Below are 6,992 nucleotides of genomic sequence, written 5' to 3'. Positions count from 1 at the left end.
TGTTCCTCCCTCCCTATAGATATGCAGGGCAGTTCCTCCCTCCCTATAGATATGCAGGGCAGTTCCTCCCTCCCTATAGATATGCAGGGCAGTTCCTCCCTCCCTATAGATATGCAGGGCAGTTCCTCCCTCCCTATAGATATGCAGGGCAGTTCCTCCCTCCCTATAGATATGCAGGGCAGTTCCTCCCTCCCTATAGATATGCAGGGCAGTTCCTCCCTCCCTATAGATATGCAGGGCAGTTCCTCCCTCCCTATAGATATGCAGGGCAGTTCCTCCCTCCCTATAGATATGCAGGGCAGTTCCTCCCTCCCTATAGATATGCAGGGCAGTTCCTCCCTCCCTATAGATATGCAGGGCAGTCCCCTCCTCCCTATAGATATGCAGGGCAGTCCCCTCCTCCCTATAGATATGCAGGGCAGTCCCCTCCTCCCTATAGATATGCAGGGCAGTCCCCTCCTCCCTATAGATATGCAGGGCAGTCGTCCCGTCCCCTATAGATATGCAGGGCAGTTCCCCCGTCCCCTATAGATATGCAGGGCAGTTCCCCCCCCACCCCTCCCTATAGATATGCAGGGCAGTTCCCCCCCCCACCCCTCCCTATAGATATGCAGGGCAGTTCCCCCCCCCCCCACCCCTCCCTATAGATATGCAGGGCAGTCCCCTCCTCCCCATAGATATGCAGGGCAGTCCCCTCCTCCCTATAGATATGCAGGGCAGTCGTCCCGTCCCCTATAGATATGCAGGGCAGTTCCCCCGTCCCCTATAGATATGCAGGGCAGTTCCCCCCCCACCCCTCCCTATAGATATGCAGGGCAGTTCCCCCCCCCACCCCTCCCTATAGATATGCAGGGCAGTTCCCCCCCCCCCCCACCCCTCCCTATAGATATGCAGGGCAGTCCCCTCCTCCCCATAGATATGCAGGGCAGTCCCCTCCTCCCTATAGATATGCAGGGCAGTCGTCCCGTCCCCTATAGATATGCAGGGCAGTTCCCCCGTCCCCTATAGATATGCAGGGCAGTTCCCCCCCACCCCTCCCTATAGATATGCAGGGCAGTTCCCCCCCCCACCCCTCCCTATAGATATGCAGGGCAGTTCCCCCCCCCCCCACCCCTCCCTATAGATATGCAGGGCAGTCCCCTCCTCCCCATAGATATGCAGGGCAGTCCCCTCCTCCCCATAGATATGCAGGGCAGTCCCCTCCTCCCCATAGATATGCGGGGCAGTCCCCTCCTCCCCATAGATATGCGGGCAGTCCCCTCCTCCCCATAGATATGCGGGGCAGTCCCCTCCTCCCCATAGATATGCGGGGCAGTCCCCTCCTCCCCATAGATATGCGGGGCAGTCCCCTCCTCCCCATAGATATGCGGGGCAGTCCCCTCCTCCCCATAGATATGCGGGGCAGTCCCCTCCTCCCCATAGATATGCGGGGCAGTCCCCTCCTCCCCATAGATATGCGGGGCAGTCCCCTCCTCCCCATAGATATGCGGGGCAGTCCCCTCCTCCCCATAGATATGCGGGGCAGTCCCCTCCTCCCCATAGATATGCGGGGCAGTCCCCTCCTCCCCATAGATATGCGGGGCAGTCGTCCCCCCCCCTCCCCATAGATATGCGGGGCAGTCGTCCCCCCCCTCCCTATAGATATGCGGGGCAGTCGTCCCCCCCCCCCCCCCTCCCTATAGATATGCGGGGCAGTCGTCGTCCCCCCTCCCTATAGATATGCGGGGCAGTCGTCGTCCCCCCTCCCTATAGATATGCGGGGCAGTTCCCCCCCCCCCCCCCCTCCCTCCCTATAGATATGCGGGGCAGTCGTCGTCCCCCCTCCCTATAGATATGCGGGGCAGTCGTCGTCCCCCCTCCCTATAGATATGCGGGGCAGTTCCCGCCCCCCCTCCCTATAGATATGCGGGGCAGTCGTCGTCCCCCCCCCTATAGATATGCGGGGCAGTCGTCGTCCCCCCCCTCCCTATAGATATGCGGGGCAGTCGTCGTCCCCCCTCCCTATAGATATGCGGGGCAGTTCCCCCCCCCCCCCCTCCCTCCCTATAGATATGCGGGGCAGTCGTCGTCCCCCCTCCCTATAGATATGCGGGGCAGTTCCCGCCCCCCCTCCCTATAGATATGCGGGGCAGTCGTCGTCCCCCCTCCCTATAGATATGCGGGGCAGTTCCCCCCCCCCCCCCCTCCCTCCCTATAGATATGCGGGGCAGTCGTCGTCCCCCCTCCCTATAGATATGCGGGGCAGTCGTCGTCCCCCCTCCCTATAGATATGCGGGGCAGTTCCCGCCCCCCCTCCCTATAGATATGCGGGGCAGTCGTCGTCCCCCCCCTATAGATATGCGGGGCAGTCGTCGTCCCCCCCCTCCCTATAGATATGCGGGGCAGTCGTCGTCCCCCCTCCCTATAGATATGCGGGGCAGTTCCCCCCCCCCTCCCTCCCTATAGATATGCGGGGCAGTCGTCGTCCCCCCTCCCTATAGATATGCGGGGCAGTTCCCGCCCCCCCTCCCTATAGATATGCGGGGCAGTTCCCGCCCCCCCTCCCTATAGATATGCGGGGCAGTTCCCGCCCCCCCTCCCTATAGATATGCGGGGCAGTTCCCGCCCCCCCTCCCTATAGATATGCAGGGCAATTCCCGCCCCCCCCCCTCCTTATAGATATGCAGGGCAATTCCCGCCCCCCCCTCCTTATAGATATGCAGGGCAGTTCCCGCCCCGCCCCCCCCTCCTTATAGATATGCAGGGCAGTTCCCGCCCCTCCCCCCCTCCTTATAGATATGCAGGGCAGTTCCCGCCCCTCCCCCCCTCCTTATAGATATGCAGGGCAGTTCCCGCCCCTCCCCCCCTCCTTATAGATATGCAGGGCAGTTCCCGCCCCCCCTCCTTATAGATATGCAGGGCAGTTCCCGCCCCCCCCCCCTCCTTATAGATATGCAGGGCAGTTTCCCCCCCCCCCCTCCTTATAGATATGCAGGGCAGTTTCCCCCCCCCTCCTTATAGATATGCAGGGCAGTTTCCCCCCCCCTCCCTATAGATATGCAGGGCAGTTCCCCCCCCTCCCTATAGATATGCAGATCAGTTCTCCCCCCCTCCCTATAGATATGCAGGGCAGTCCCCCCCCCCCTCCCTATAGATATGCAGGGCAGTTCCCCCCCCCCCCCCCTCCCTATAGATATGCAGGGCAGTTCCCCCCCCCCCCCTCCCTATAGATATGCAGGGCAGTTCCCCCCCCCCCCCCTCCCTATAGATATGCAGGGCAGTTCCCCCCCCCCCTCCCTATAGATATGCAGGGCAGTTCCCCCCCCCCCCTCCCTATAGATATGCAGGGCAGTTCCCGCCCCCCCCCTCCTTATAGATATGCAGGGCAGTTCCCGCCCCCCCTCCTTATAGATATGCAGGGCAGTTCCTGCCCCCCCTCCCTATAGATATGCAGGGCAGTCCCCCCTCCCTATAGATATGCAGGGCAGTTCCCCCCCCCTCCCTATAGATATGCAGGGCAGTTCCCCCCCTCCCTATAGATATGCAGGGCAGTTCCCCCCCTCCCTATAGATATGCAGGGCAGTTCCTCCCCTCCCTATAGATATGCAGGGCAGTACCCCCCCCCCCCTACCCCTTCACTTACCTGTAGTTGTGCCGGCCAGCGTCGCTCCTCACTCCTCAGATCAGCAGACAGGAAGTGAAGACTTCCTGCTTCCCGTCTGCTGCACAGCAACAGGCAGCCTAGCGATTGGCTGCCTGTTGCTAACCACCAATACTTTTGATCGTCGAGCCCTCCACCCTCCCTCCCCCTTGGCGGTGACCCCTCCCCCACCCCGAAAAAAAATGAATGGGAAAAAAAAAAAAAAAAAGGAAAATGAATGTAAATAAATACCCGCAGCGTCGCGCCCCCTGGACCCAGCGCCCCAGGCTGCAGCCTAGTGGTTGATCAGGCCCTGCATATAAACATACCATCTCCCTCAATTTGGGAATTTAGCTTGTAAATATTGTATTGTGTAGGGTCTGGACCAGATTGCCAAATATTTATTTTAAGCCATGAGGGAATCTGTTGGTCAGGACTGTATTATCGTAGAGTTGCATTTTCACATGATAAAAATTACTGCTATAAAGATGTCTTTCTATCAAAATAGAAGAATAGAAGAAATGGGTAGTGTGATACAGTAACACTTTGCATCAATACCAAGGGATTCATAGCACTGCACAAAACACATTTCTGTTTTTCACCAGCGTCTTTGCCTCTAGCTCTCTGATGCATCCTCATTGCAGTTACATCCAGTGCTCATCCCTACTGCTGAGCCACGCTTTTCACTCCTCTACCCTGGTGGTAGGGACAGAGTCCTATGCCATCTCACTTTGGGTGGGTTCACAAAGCGACCAAGTCCTTGGAGACTTAAGAACCATGTGACCAAACGTGCAAGGTGCGATCAGGAGTGAGACAGATTTCATTCTGCATTAGTGTGTTTCCTCTTCTGACATTATCTACCTTTTTTTCTCCCAAGTTGGATCACTCACAGCAACTCCCCACCTTAGGAATTTGTTAATAAAGATAACATTTTCCTGCTCCTTAATTCAGAGCCAAATTAACATTTGATTTCTCTGTGCGTAGTGTTTATATTGGTTCTTGAATAAATGTATATTGTCCATTCCAATTGTTGATTTTGCAGAAAATAGAAGTTTACTTATTACATTTTCAGTTACAGCAAATAGAACAGTACTCAGCTCAGTTTAATTGCTACCTGCAACCCATGATTTCTTCGCAGAGAGAGAGACCGGTTTGGTTGCAGGCCAATTTATAAACTTTTAACAATGGTGCGTGTGTCTAAGCAAAATTATGTCATCACAGAGTTCACATGAGAAGCTTACAAAACAGTGGTGAATTACCATTGTTTCACGGAATATGTACAGTGGCTATTTTGGAGGTCAAATAGACTATTCACAAATAAACAATTTGTAAATTACTGTATATTTAAAATAACTTTGCAATTCAGTTTGCACTCTATGAATTGTATTATTATTATTATTATTATTATTATTATTATTATTATTTTGACTTTAACAGTAGATTCTCTGTTACAAAACTACCAATCCCACAGTTACTACTAGTACTATTATTGCATTACAATATACGAATACTAAGGATAATTATATTTATCACCCTACCTGGCATAATTTAAGAATGTGCACAATAGAAAATAAATCATCAAATACATGTACAATACAAGTAATATTAAACACCATTTTGGATGAGAAGGGGTGTCCAGCGGACTAGATCTCTAGTTTTAGTATCCCAACACCCTCATCTCGTCACATAGAGTAAAGCTCCGGTTGGTGTCAAAGATGACAACCAAGATAGTGGGCATGGGGTAATATGAAGAGTGTGATGTCAGTGGGAGTAGTGACACTGGGAGGAAGGAAGATGATTGAGCTTTGTTTTGGACATTCTGAGTTGTAATTAGCACAAGGACATTCACGTGGAGGTGTTGGAAAGTATATGAGAAGGTGGGGGAGCAGAGGTATATTTGGGTGTTGCATAGATGTAGTAGTGGAGGCTGAAGGAGCATATTCATTCACCAAGACAAGATGTATAAAGAGAGAAAAGCAGAGAGGACGTTCATTTGTTGGCCTGATTGACGTTTCTTGAGGTTAGGAGTGGGTGAGTAATGGAGGGACTGTGGTCCAGTGGCTATGTTGAGGGGATAGAGGTAAGTGCAAAAATCTTGTCTTTTGTAACAAGAGAAAAATATTAGAATGGAGGAGGGAGGTGAGTGTAGAGTGTTTGATCTGGTGATAGGAGATTTCTTTAAGGATATGGTCAATTTTGCATTTGAAGTTGGTGAAAGCAGTTAGAAAAGGAGGAGGGGTGAGTTGAAAGTGGCAAAGAGATGCATTCTGTTGGTAGACTTACAGGGGACTTAAAGTATGGTTTACTTAGCAAAAGAGTTCATCCTAGTAAGAAACCAGGATACATTTGTAGTGGATTAAGTTGGTGTATTCAGTTTATGCTTGGCAATATTGGAGCACATTTGCAGGTGGTGCGTCTGATTTGAGTGCCAAGTTTGGGGGTTGAATTGACGGAGACGATGTTAGATGGCTTGAGCTGCCTGGTTTAGGACTGTGGTAAATTTATAGTTATAGAAAAACTGCAGCATAAGTGCATCACATGACTAGGTAGTAATAGGAGAGAGAAATGATGCAAGTGAGGCCGAGAAGCGATCTGGCAGCAGACATTTGGGGGTCACTGTTTGGGGTGGGGTACGGTAACCCGATGCTTGGGATACCGACACAGAGTATACCAACAAAAAAAGCACGAAGAGTTAAATCATGGCATAATTAAAATGTACAGTTACCTTGACACCGACGGAGGACATTACCTAAAGACCTGCTATGCGGCTGCTGTAAAATCCGAAGATGCTGGAGCTTGATTGTGACTTCACCGAGGACAGCAACGTTTGACACCGGGTAACCCTAACCCTAAACCCCAACCCTAAACCCTTAATCCTGATGTCACCGTACCTCTTGAAATGTACATGTCGCTGTCTTTGGTAAAGACACAATGAAGCGCCGGCATCCAGTATCTTTGGATTTTACAGCAGTCGCATAGCAGGTCTTTCGGTAATGTCCTCCTTTGCTGTCAAGGTAAGTGTACATTTTAGGTATGCCATGATTTGACTTTTCGTGGTGTTTTTTTTGTATTTTTTTTGTAGGTATACTCTGTCGGTAACCCAAGTATCGGGATACAGAGTACCACCGACTGTTTGCACATAGACTTGGGTGTAGGAGGCTAGGTGAGACATAACTAAAGGAGGTTGTGATTGGAGAGTGGGTATGCTGAGTTGGAGATGCTCGAGATGGAAGAAAGATGAGGGAACGCAAGGTCCTGGAAGTGTCCTTCGCGATGCATGGGAGAAGAAATCCACCGGGATAGGCCAGAGGAAGAACTTTGAGGAAGTTGGCAGTGTCGAAAGGGTAGTTGATAGGGATGTTGAGATCCTCAA

General features: G+C 52.1%; 1 protein-coding gene across 1 annotated transcript in view; it reads left to right on the top strand.

Annotated features, from left to right (window-relative positions):
* Nucleotides 1–6,992, top strand: part of CNKSR1 (connector enhancer of kinase suppressor of Ras 1) — a 40,665-nt gene that overhangs the window by 20,953 nt on the left and 12,720 nt on the right. The window lies entirely within an intron of this gene.

The sequence above is a fragment of the Mixophyes fleayi genome, chromosome 2, assembly GCF_038048845.1.
Source record: "Mixophyes fleayi isolate aMixFle1 chromosome 2, aMixFle1.hap1, whole genome shotgun sequence".
Taxonomy (NCBI): Eukaryota; Metazoa; Chordata; class Amphibia; order Anura; family Limnodynastidae; genus Mixophyes; species Mixophyes fleayi.
This window is presented reverse-complemented; position numbering and strand designations above follow the sequence as displayed.